The 12430-nt window shown below is 42.2% G+C and overlaps 1 protein-coding gene and 1 non-coding gene across 2 annotated transcripts in view; both read right to left on the bottom strand.

Annotated features, from left to right (window-relative positions):
• The window catches only part of FRAS1 (Fraser extracellular matrix complex subunit 1), a 534366-nt gene that overhangs the window by 377148 nt on the left and 144788 nt on the right, over nt 1-12430 (bottom strand).
• MIR2285BF-1 (microRNA mir-2285bf-1) lies at nt 10978-11035 on the bottom strand. Its single transcript, NR_162277.1, has one exon. It is a non-coding gene; the product is annotated as a microRNA mir-2285bf-1 (primary transcript).

Below are 12430 nucleotides of genomic sequence, written 5' to 3'. Positions count from 1 at the left end.
CCCCCCTTCCCCTAACTCTCCCTCCAACCCCAGACCACAGTGAATACCCCGAACTCCCATCACTTTCACTTCTGCTCCAGATTTGAGCTCTTGGTGTATCTGCTTCTCTTGCCTCTTGGAGCCACCACATTCTTCAGGAAACACTCTATCAAGATATTTCCCAACATACAGGATCCAACAAGATATGGACATGGTCTTACTGACTCCTGACACCAATGCCTCTCCCTGGCACTTTTGTATTGTTGCATGCTCAGTTGAGTCTGATTTTTTGCAACCCCATGGACACTCTTGGCCTGCCGGGCTCCTCTGTGCATGAGATTTTCCCAGCAAAAATACTGGAATGGGTTGCCATTTCCTTCTCTGGGCTATCTTCCCAACCCAAGGATTGAACCCTCTTCTCCTGCATCTTCAGCATTGCAGATGGAGTCTTCACTGCTGAGCCACCTGGCACTTAGTACAGGCTCGTTAAATAACTATTCTATGAATTCACTTGCTATGGATGGTGACTTATCTTCTCCCTTATAGCTCAGTCTCACTTCAAAGCTGAACCTCTCACTTGGCCCTGGACACCTTTTCTTGAACCAATCTAGAGGTTGAGTACTCCCCAAGCCATGTCAGTATGGTTTGTCACAGAGTGGGTGATACCTCCAAAATAAAGACCACAAGAGATGGTTTTCTAGGAGTTTCCTAGCAGCTAAGTATTTTGAAAAAAATAAGAGGAGGCTATGAGAGAGCATGACAGGGAGAGGCTTCATTAAAAGCAACTGTTTTCCACAGATGAATGAATAAAGAAGCTGTGGTACATATAGACTATGGAATAATACTCAGTCGTTAAAAGGAATGCATTTGAGTCAGTTCTAATGAGATGGATGAGCCTAGAGCCTATCATACAGAGTGAAATAAGTCAGAAAGAGAAAAACAAGTATCTATCGATGCATATATATGGAATCTAGAAAGATGGTATGGATGAACCTATTTGCAGGGCAGCAATGGAGATGCAGACATAGAGAACAAGCTTAGGGACAAGGGTTGAGGGGAGGAAGGAGAGGGTGAGATGAATGAAAAGAGTACCATGGAAGCATATACAGTACCATATGTAAAAGAGAGAGCAAATGGAAATTTGCTGTATGACTCAAGGAACTCACACTGGGGCTCTGCAACAACCTAGAGGGGTGAAAGGGAGGGACGTGGGAGGAAGGTTCAAGAAGGAGGGGACATATGTATACCTATGGCTAATTCATGTCAATGTATGGCAGAAATCAAACCAATACTGTAAAGCAATTATCCTTCAATTAAAAATATATAATTTTTTTTTAAAAAAGACTTGTTTTTGTGTCTCTCTCCCCAGTATAGTCTCCCAGAAGTCAGGATCTATGTTGAGACTATCTTAATGCATCCAATTCCTGTTACGGTGAGAATCTCACAGTAGATGGTCAGTGCTGAATTTAACAGACCCTACAAGTAGAGGGATATATCTGAGAATTGAGTCAGAACACTCCAGTCATTCAGTTGAGATGACTCTTGAAGCACTGAGTTGGCCAAAAACTTCATTCTAGTTTTTCTGTACGCTCTTATGGACAAACCCAAAAAACTTTCTGGCCAAGCCAATAATTAATTGGCAAAGGACACAAACAAATAGTCTCACACGCTTCCCTCTTCTCCAGACAAATAACACCCTCTCCCTTCTGTGATGGTGCATTCTTTTATGCATATAAAGTCCACTAGATTAAAGCTTATCTTAATTTCTTGGGAAACTCCCTAAGTCTACCAACTGAAGGCAGTGAAACATTCTTGACTTGTTGGAAATACATTTTCAAAAGCAATATCTTCTCTTAGAATGCATTTTATATTTTTCGTGCAGAAGGATGATTTCATCTGTTTGGTGTTGGATCTTACTGCATTCATCTTCAGAAGATGGCATCTTCTGACCTGCATTTCAGAAGACATCTCTTGTCTGCAATATTTATCCCCAGTCTCTATACTGTGCAAAGCAAAACACAGTGGACCAGCCTCTAGGTAGTGTCTAGTGGAGCTTGCACCATACATCTATCATCTCTGGCCCTATTTTCATCATATTTGAATTAAAAAAAAATTAGGCTACATGGTTTCTCCAATGGCTAGTTCTGAGATAATTTCCTACTGAGGTGGAAATGATAGATGACAGTTGCTCAAACCACAGGGCCAGGGGAAGAGGTGTGGCAATGCTATATATTAATACTCAGTGTGTGTGAGTACTAACACAAAGAGGGAAAGAGGAGCCACTCATGGGTAAGAGTCAGGGAAACCTCAGAAAAGGAGGCCAGAGCCTGGTCCTGGCAGAAAACAGATGGCTCAGTCCAACAGGACCACAAAGAAAAGAGAAGACAGAGACCATTGACAACAGTGCAGCAATGAATAGGGGAGCCTAGGCAATAGCAGGGAGCCAGGGAGCCATACCACCACCAGGCCTGAAGGACACAGGAGAGAATCTGAAAGAGCTGTGGTCTTTGGAAGCAGAGGAACCCAACAAATCACAAGCAGCTCACGGGGTGAGGGGGGCACCCCATCTTCTCATTCTCCTGCAGTTTTCTCAGCTCCTGCTAGCATTTCCCAATGCCTACGCCCAACCAGAAGGCAGAAGGGAAGCGCCAGTCACTGCATGCAGCCTCCAGGGTTTCAGACCAGAGAGGAGCCATAGGTTTGGAAGGGTAAACAAAAGATCTCCAACCAAAATACACTGTTGGCTACACAATTTGGTCTCTGTGGCTATCTTCTTGAAAATAGGCAGGGATGATGTATTAGGACCATGAGGAGACCACCACCAGCCCTCTGCAGGGGGGATCAATGCTGTGATGAGGTAGGGGATAAGCTGGGTTAGGAATGTTGGAGCAAGAATGGGCTTGTTCCTGCAGTTTCAGAGGAAGAGTAAACAGGGAGAGGGGGGATGACACAGGAACTCTCAGAGGCTGAGGGCAATTCCAAGGGGGTGCCTGAAGACCAAAATCCAGAGACACAAGCCATGAACCTCCTGGGAAGTTGAGTATGGCCTAGGGTGAATTCCTGAGTGGGTTACTGCTTGTTTCAACAGGCCATTGTGGGCCTATTGGCCACAAGCGTGGCAACACCCTCCTATGTGAAGAAGTCCTAAAGCCAGCACAAGATGTCTTCCCAAGAACGAAAGGAGCTTCTTCCTCAGGGACTCTGATACTTAGATCCTTAGCCATTTTGATGGCAAAAATGTTCAGATTAGTGGAGTTACATACGCCTGAGTTGCAGTAGAGAGAATTGTCAACATCAAAACCTCAGTCATTCATGAGTGACTTCGTTCAAATTTGAGGTACCCCAGACTAGGCTGAGGATAAACAAAACTGCAGGGAAATGCTTTAACTTCAGAAGAGATCAAAGTCTATGCAGCGCTTGAGGGGCAGTGACCTACATGTGAATAACAGGTATGCAAACAGCAATTCATCTCTCTCTGTTCGATGGGAACTGAATGAGGCAATACTTTTCCTTCAAATGACAGTTCTCCTTTGTATGAACCTGGAGAAAACTATAGAAGAATATCTAGGCTTTTAGCTTTGTTTACCTTGAAGTGAGTGTGTTGTTACTTTCATAATAAATTATAAATGGAGGAAGGTTTCATATAAGGAAATCTGCAATGCATTTCTTCAAAAAGACATTTACACAAATAAAATTTTTCATCAACAAAGGCATAGGTATCTAAAAGCTTGACTTGAGAAGCTTGACTTGATGCTACGTTTGCCCCATGCACTCAGATGCCCTGTGCAGGCCTCAAACGTGGAGGACAGAGCGCTGGTTTAGAAGGAATGAGAACTGCCTGCTTTCTCACTCTGGAGTTTTGAGACTTGAATTCTTTTCAGATTGCTCATTGTAACTCTGCTAATCACTTTAGCTCCCTGAACTACAGCTTCTTGACAAGTAAAATAACAACATGCACCTCACAGGTTGTTGCCAGGATTACAGAAGCATATGTGTAATGTTATTACAGCTCCCTCCTGCCCTTTAAAACACAGGAAACTTCAGGTTAGTAATTCCACATTATTTGTTAAATTCCTAGGTGTAGCTCATACCTACATGGAAAAAATATCTATTTTAAAAGCCTCCCTATATCTAAATTCCTCGTGAACCTTTATTTTACCTGAGACAGCAGTCTAAGAAGGTAAACAAAGGTTATAATTAGGCTCAGGTCTGGGAGTATTAAAATCATCTTGGCAAGTTGGATTTCTGCTGCATTCTTGTCCTCCCTGGATTAGTCTCCGAAAGAACAGAACAAAAGAAAAAGTTTTAATTGAGGTAATTTATGGCATTCCATTTCCTTTCCAGACTGCATTTGATGAGCAGGAATTGGGTTTCAAGGCTTAATGGTTGGGTTTGAAGAAAACTCCTTTCAGTTTGTAATGAAGGCTTAAAACAGCAGAGTATACACTGCAGTTCTGTCGTGATAACTATGCATTTGGAATAATTTTTTAAAACACTTTATTCCAATTGGCGCCTGTTTCTTCATACCCCCTTCCTCTCCTTAACAAAGTCGGAGCTGTTCCTGGGCTCATAGCCCTCAGCAATGTCACCATCACATATGGTAGCAACTGAGAGAGGTGAGCTTCTCTTCATAAAGGAGGCAGGAAACTCCCAGGAGGCCAGAAAGAGGAGCAGCGGGACGCTTGCCTCATCTACTACCCTCATTAGACTGGAAGTCAGGAGCCCCACACTTTAATCTCAATTAACTCATCTGTAGGCTTCCCTGGTGGTGCAGATGGTAAAGAATCTGCCTGCAATGCTAGAGACACGAGTTCGTTATCTGGTCGGGAAGATACCCTGGAGAAGGGAATGGCAACCCACTCCAGTCTTCTTGCCTGGAGAATCCCATGGACAGAGGAGCCTTGTGGGTTACAGTCGACAGGGTCAAAAAGAGTAGACTCATCTGTAAATAGACTCAATTTTCCCTGACCTCTTGAATACTACAAGTTTATGATTCCTCCCAGACATTCCCCTTAAAATGCTGAAAAACTCTTGCTTAGTTACCCCGATAAAGGAAAGATGAGATGTGAGAGAACATTTGCACACGAGGCATATTCCCACAAATGTTATGTAAACTTACTTTTCCAAATGGAAATAATACAATAACTGCATCATAAAAATGCCCTTCAGGTAGAGTATATGAGTTTCTATGGCTGCTGTAACTAATTGCCACAATGTTAGTGGCTTACAACCCCACATAGGTATTCTGCAGTTCTACAAGTCAGAAGTCCAGCCTCAGTTCCTCTGGACTAAAGTCAGTGTCAGCAGGCCTGGTTCTTTCTTAAGACTCTGAGGGAAGAATTTGTTTCATGCGTTTTTCAGCAACCTGTGTTAGAGCCCCTTCTGGGCTTATCTTCTTTCATCTTCAAAGCATATTGTTGCTGTTGTTTAGTTACTAAGTCATGTCCAACTATTAATGACTAAACAAAATGTAGCCCACCAGGCTCCTCTGTCCATGGACTTCCCCAGGCAAGAATATTGGAGTAGGATGCCATTACCTGCTCCATGGGATCTTTCCAACCCAGGGATCAAATCTGAATAACCTGCATTGCTTACCGCTGAGCCACCAGGGAAACCTCTCAAAGCACATTACTCACTCCAATTGCTGCTTCTATCATCACATCTCCCTTTCTGTGGTTTTCTCCCTCTGTCTTTTCCTTCCCCTAAGAACCCTTGTGATTACATGATTGCGCTCACCTGGATAATCTAAGATACTCTATTTCCCATCACAAAATCCTTCATCACATTGCTTTTGCCATCTACAATTACATGGCACAGTACAGGATTAGAATATAAACAACGTGGGGTTATGACTCACCCTACTATAGGTGGCATATTTGTGATGATCATTTTTAAGACTTTATGCTGGAATTCTGTATTCAGGGAGTTGAAGGTCCAAGATCCAACCTGCCTTTTCCCTCTCTTTCCCTGGGCTTCCTCTTAGCAGTGGAAACAGACTGGGGAAATGGAAGCCATTAGTTCAACTGAAGAGGCTGGGCTTCCTCTTAAACTAGTCTTAGCAGCCCGGGCCAGACCTACAACAGCAAAGTCATCAAATCGTGCCTTCATTACAGATACCACCCTCTTCCTACTGCTTCTCTCCAAAGAAGAGGAAGTTAAGTCACAAGGTCTCTGTGCTACCTGCACCAGCCCTCTGCACTATTCAAAAATTTCTATTTCCTACTTTCAACCTAACAATTCAGGGGCAGCAAGGGTTGGTTACATGATGGTTGGTACATGATGGTTAGAGTTGCTGATTCAAGGAATTAATGTACAGATTTTCATTTTCTTAGGTACAGATGTTTTGTCATTCCCAAAGAATCTAATTGGCTGGAAACTTTAAAGAGCACCACCCATTTATATGCTCTTTTAATTTCAGAGGTCCCAGTTCCTTCCCATTCATGGAGTCAGAAGTGCATCTGAGTATCACTAGGATGTTTATTCTCTACCTGGATCCACCACCCAAAAAGTCCTCTGGAGCTTGAGAACAAAGCAAACTTCCAACTGCCTCCTGGGCAGATTCTCCTTAACAAAGATACTGCTTTATCTGTCTCTGATCCTCAAATACATAAAAGATTAAAAATGTGGTGAAGAAAACACAGCACAAAACATCAATCTATGTTTAAAGACTTCCCATAATTTGCTTCCTTTGTAGGGATGACTTGTATTCTTTCCACCTAAAAAACTCTAAATCAAATAAAAATGTCTTTTCTTAATTTTAGAAAATACACAATCTAAATAGATGAAGAGTAAGTCAACTCAAAGGGCTTCCCTGATAGTTCAGTGGTAAAGGACCTGCCTGCCAATGCAGGAGACATGGGTTTGATCTCTGGGTCAGAAAGATTCCCTGGAGGAGGAAATAGAAACCTACTCAAGTATTCTCACCTGGGAAATCCCATGGACAGAGGAGCATGGCAGGTTACAGTCTACGGGGTCACAAAAGAGTCAGACACAACTTAGTGATTAACCAACAACAACTAAGTCAATTCAAAGGGTCTTCTCTTTTTCCATATAGAGTGCTCTATGAACTGCGGGTAAAAAAAAAATTTTAATCATGTAAAATCCAGGGCCAGATTAATAAAACTACATAGTAATGATAACAGAAATCAGTTCAGATACTAACATTGGTTGCTGAAAATCAATCAAATGGCCCTTAAATGTCTTCAATAATTACATCTTGAGAGGTGAGGGCTATTTTCATTTACTTTATTCCTTTAGGGAACAATTATCTTAATCTACTGTGATTTCTGTATGAATGGAGATCAGCCATAGTTACTTTGGAAAAACATCACTCACTGTGTCTTAAGCAAAATGAAAGTCTTTTCATGTCAATTCTACACCATTGTTGCATAGTACTCCCTCATATAGTAGTAATCCATATACCATATACAAATAGCTGAGAAAAGAAGAGAAGCTAAAGGCAAAGGAGAAAAGGAAAGATGTATCTATCTGAATGCAGAGTTCCAAAGAATAGCAAAGAGAGACAAGAAAGTCGTCCTAAGTAATCAATGCAAAGAAATAGGGGAAAACAATGCAATGGGAAAGACTAGCGATCTCTTCAAGAAAATTAGAGATATCAAGGGAACATTTCATGTAAAGATGGGCACAATAAAGGACAGAAATGGTATGGACCTAACAGAATCAGAAGATATTAAGAAGAAGTAGCAGGAATACATAGAAGAAATATACAAAAAAGATCTTCATGACCCAAACAACCACCATGGTGTGATCATTCACCTAAAGCCAGACATCCTGGAATGAAAAGTCAAGTGGGCCTTAGGAAGCATCACTATGAACAAAGCTAGTGGAGGTGATAGAATTCCAATTGAGTTATTTCAAATCCTAAAATATAACACTGTGAAGGCGCTACACTCAATATGCCAGCAAATTTGGAAAACTCAGCAGTGGCCACAGGACTGGAAAAGGTCAGTTTTCATTCCAATCCCAAAGAAAGGCAATGCCAAAGAACATTCAAACTACCACACAACTGTACTCATCACACACACTAGCAAAGTAATGCTCAAAATTCTCCAAGTCAGGCTTCAACAGTATGTGAACCATGAATTTCCAGACATTCAAACTGGATTTAGAAAAGGCAGAGGAACCAGAGGTCAAATTGCCAATATCCTTTGGATCATAGAAAAGCAAGAGAGTTCCAGAAAAACACCTACTTCTGCTTCATTGACTATGCTAAAGCCTTTGACTATGTGAATCACAACAAACTGGAAAACTCTTAAAGAGATGGGAATACCAGACCGCCTTACCTGCCTCTTAAAAAATCTGTATGCAGGTCAAGAAGCAACAGTTAGAACCAGACATGGAACAATGGACTGGTTCATAATTGGGAAAGGAGTACATCAAGGCTATATATTGTCACCCTGCTTATTTAACTTCTATGCAGAGTACATCATGTGAAACACCAGGCTAGATAAATCACAAACTGGAATCAAGATTGCCAGGAGAAATATCAACAACCTCAGACATGCAGATGATACCACCTGAGGAACTAAAGAGCCTCTTGAGGAAGGTGAAAGAGGAGAGTGAAACTGGCTTAAAACTCAACATTCAAAACACTAAGAGCATGGCATCTGGTCCCATAACTTCATGGCAAATAGATGGGGAAACAATGGAAACATTGACAGACTTCATTTTCTTGTGCTCCAAAATCATTGCAGATGGTGACTGAAGCCATGAAATTAAATGACATTTGCTTCTTGGAAGAAAAGCTATGACCAACCTAGGCAGCATAATTAAAAAGCAGGGACATTATTTTTCCAACAAAAACATGATTTTTCCAGTAGTCATGAATGAATGTGAGAGTTAGACCATAAAGAAAGCTGAGCACCAAAGAATTGATGCTTTTGAACTGTAGTGTTGGAGAAGACTCTTGAGAGTCCCCTGCAAGGAGATCAAACCAATCCATAAAGGAAATCAACTGTGAATATTCACTAGAAGGAGTGATGGTGAAGCTGAAACTCCAATACTTTGGCCACCTGACGTGAAGAGCTTACTCATTGGAAAATATCCTGATACTGAGAAAGCTTGTGGAGGAGAAGGGGATTACAGAGGATGAAATGGTTGGACGGCATCACCGACTCAATGGACATGAGTTTGAGCAAGCTCCAGGAGTTGGTGATGGACAGGGAAGTCTGGTGTGTTGCAGTCCATGGGGTCACAGAGTCAGACTTGACTGAGCAGTTGAACTAAACTGATACTGTATACCGGGAATTCTCATTATTCGTGGTAGTTGTGTTCTATAAAGTCTCCATAACATTCACTTAGTAAATACTGAGCCACTGTTCCCAAGGGAAATTTAGGGCAAGCTTCCTGCAGCCTCTGGTCACAACATTTTCATAAATGAACCAATTACCTTGTCTTTTGTGTTTCTGTTTAAAAGTGAAGTAAAAGTGTTAGTCATTCAGTCATGTCTGACTCTTTGCAACTCCATGGATTGTAGCCCACCAGGTACCTCTGTCCATGGGATTTCCCAGACAAGAATTCTGGAGTGGGTAGCTATTTCCTTCTCCAGGGAATCTTCCAAAACCAGGGACTGAACCCAGGTCTCCTGCATTGCAATCGTATTCTTTACCATCTGAGCCACCAGGACTCCTTATTTGATATACACTATATATTCATTAACCCTGAACCTACAGCCAGCAGCACCATATGTAATCAATCCCTGAATGAAACTTTTCTGACACTCGGAAGGCACATCTCCGTAAGGCACGTCATTAGACTTCCTGCTTAGGACACTAGACTGCACTCAGCAGGAATCTCGAAGAGCACTCTGAAAAGTGAAATCACCACGAAAAAGCACCAAGATGTGAAAAACATGGTCCTAAACAGACTTGTTTACAGCATGAGAAGTGAAACTAGAGAGCAGATCATCATTATGTTTGATTTCAGCCAGGAATATGTGAGTCAAGCCACTCAACTTTTCCGCCACTCTGCTGGTACCCTAAATAACCATAAAAAGTGCCATGAGTATTGATTTGGGGGTTACAAATTAAATGTTAGTGAGTAGGTGAATTCACAAATGCAGAATCCACAAATAAAAAGAATTGACTGTGTACCACAACTTGAAGGAGACACATCCAACCTCGTTATACTTAGGCACCTCTAAGTCACTCCCTGGTACACTGTGAGGTCTCCTGGTTTCTAAGGTCCAGCAGCACTGACCCTGTTTTATGATATATTATTGCCCAGCAATCATGCAGCAAAATTCCTAGCTGCCAGAGACACAGCATTCAGTTCATGTTTGTTGAATTAATCACAGCAATCTGGCTGACCCTAAAGGAAGCTTTCGTCATTACTCCCCGAAACCAGTGTTACAAAGCGATTCTATATTATTTCCAATACCCAAAGTACCAAACATCATTAATCTTGAAGAATGGTAGCCCAGAATGAAGAAATAACATATCCCCATGAAATAAGATGACATTTGCCTCCAACTCCTCGGTTCACCCAGTAACACTGGGAACATTCATACAAACAACTAAGGAAGCCCCCCTCACCACCTGAGGCAGAAAGGAAGGGAAGGTGTGAGGTTAAAGAGACGAAAACCCAGAGTAAAGCAAAGCAGCCAAGTCACTAGGTTCCAGCCACAGGGACAGTAACAGCAGCCTTGGCTAGGCAGTGATGCTGTGTCCAGAGCAGTGTTTCTCGAGTGCACATCTGAGGAGCTAGAGAGACTATTAAAATACACAGATTTCATGTTCTACACCAGACCAACTACAAGAGACTTTCTAAGGGTGGATCTAGAGAGCTGAGTTCTAACAAGCTCCGATGCTCATGCAGATCAATGCTTGGGAGTTGCTGCTCCACCTAGAGAATGGTTAGTAAGAAGACACAAGTTTTGGGGCTTCGTGAGAAATTTGGGTCCAAAGGTCCAATCCACTTACTATCAGGTAACATGGAGCCCTCAATTTTCTATAAATATGAAAGTAATATTGGGCTGGCCAAAAAGTTTGTTCGTGTTTTCCTGCAAAATATTCTAGAAAAACCTGAACGAACGTTTTGGCCAACCCCATGTAACACTCGGGCTTACCAGGTGGTGCTAGCAGTAAAGAACCCACTTGTCAATGCAGGTTGATGTAAGAGACACAGGTTCAATCCCTGGGTTGGGAAGATCCCCTGGAGGAGGGCATGGCAACCCCCTCCAGTATTCTTGCCTGGAGAATTCCATGGACAGAGGAGCCTGGTGGGCTGTAGTCCAAAGGGCTGCACAGAGTCAGACACAACTGAAGCAACTGAGCACAGCACAGCACACATGTAATACTTGGTTCACAGGGTTGCCATACTGAGACGCTACTGATATTTGGGGCTAGATAACTGTTTTCAGTGAAGGCTGTCCTGGGCATGGTAGAATGGTTGGCGGCAACCACAGCCTCTACCCACTAGATGACAATTGTCATCCCAGTAAAAAATTATTTCCAGATACTGCCAAAGTTTCCCTGGGGAGAGAAAGGAGCAGAGTCACTGCTGGTTAAGACTCATTGTTTTAAAGGATTGTTGAATCTAATAAATTTGACTGGGTCTGACATATGGTAGGCTATCAATAAATGTTTATTATCTTTCTTATCTCTCAACTCACAATGAATGCCCAGAGATGAACGCTCTGACAATTTTCATTAAGGTCCTCCATGCTTTCTGCATTTTTGACACCTCCATTGATTCACATCAGTGGCACCTTAAATCCTGGCTTTGTAGTCAGTTAAGAAGAGCAGGCATTAGGCTATAAACTTAACTTGGCTTTGTTCTTGTTGTTCAGTCACTAAGTCGTGTCCAACTCCTTGTGACCCCATGAACTGAGGAAAACCAGGCTTCCCTGTCCTTCACTCTCTCCTGGAATTTGCTCAAACTCATGTCCATTGAGTCAGTGATGCCATCCAAACATCTCAACCTCTGTCACCCCCTTCTCCTCTTGCCCTCAGTCTTTCCCAGCATCAGGGTCTTTTCTAATGAGTTGGCTCTTTGCATCAAGTGGCCAAAGTACTGGAGCTTCAGCTTCAGCATCAGTCCTTCTAATGAATATTCAGGGTTGATGTCCTTTAGGATTGACTGGTTTGACCTCCTTGCTGTCTAAGGAACTCACAAGAGTCTTCTCCAGCACCACAGTTCAAAAGCACCAATTCTTTGGCACTCAGTCTTATTTATGGTCCAGTTCTCACATCCATACATGACTAATGGGAAAACCATAGCTTTGACTATACAGACCTTTGTCAGCAAGGTTTTATTCTTAATATTGCAAATTTTCAGAAACAGTTGGTTGAGTCTTAACTTTACAATTCATAAACATCATATGTAGAGGGGTGAAAGTGGGGTGAAAGTTCAAAGCCCTTAGTTCACTCTTAGAATTAATTTGACAACAGGTCTTTCATAAGCTAATTCCCCAGCTCTTTAATCAAAGCAC

The sequence above is a fragment of the Bos taurus genome, chromosome 6, assembly GCF_002263795.3.
Source record: "Bos taurus isolate L1 Dominette 01449 registration number 42190680 breed Hereford chromosome 6, ARS-UCD2.0, whole genome shotgun sequence".
In the NCBI taxonomy this organism is placed as follows: domain Eukaryota; kingdom Metazoa; phylum Chordata; class Mammalia; order Artiodactyla; family Bovidae; genus Bos; species Bos taurus.
Note: the sequence above shows the minus strand (reverse complement) of the source record. Positions and strands in the feature narration are given on the sequence as shown.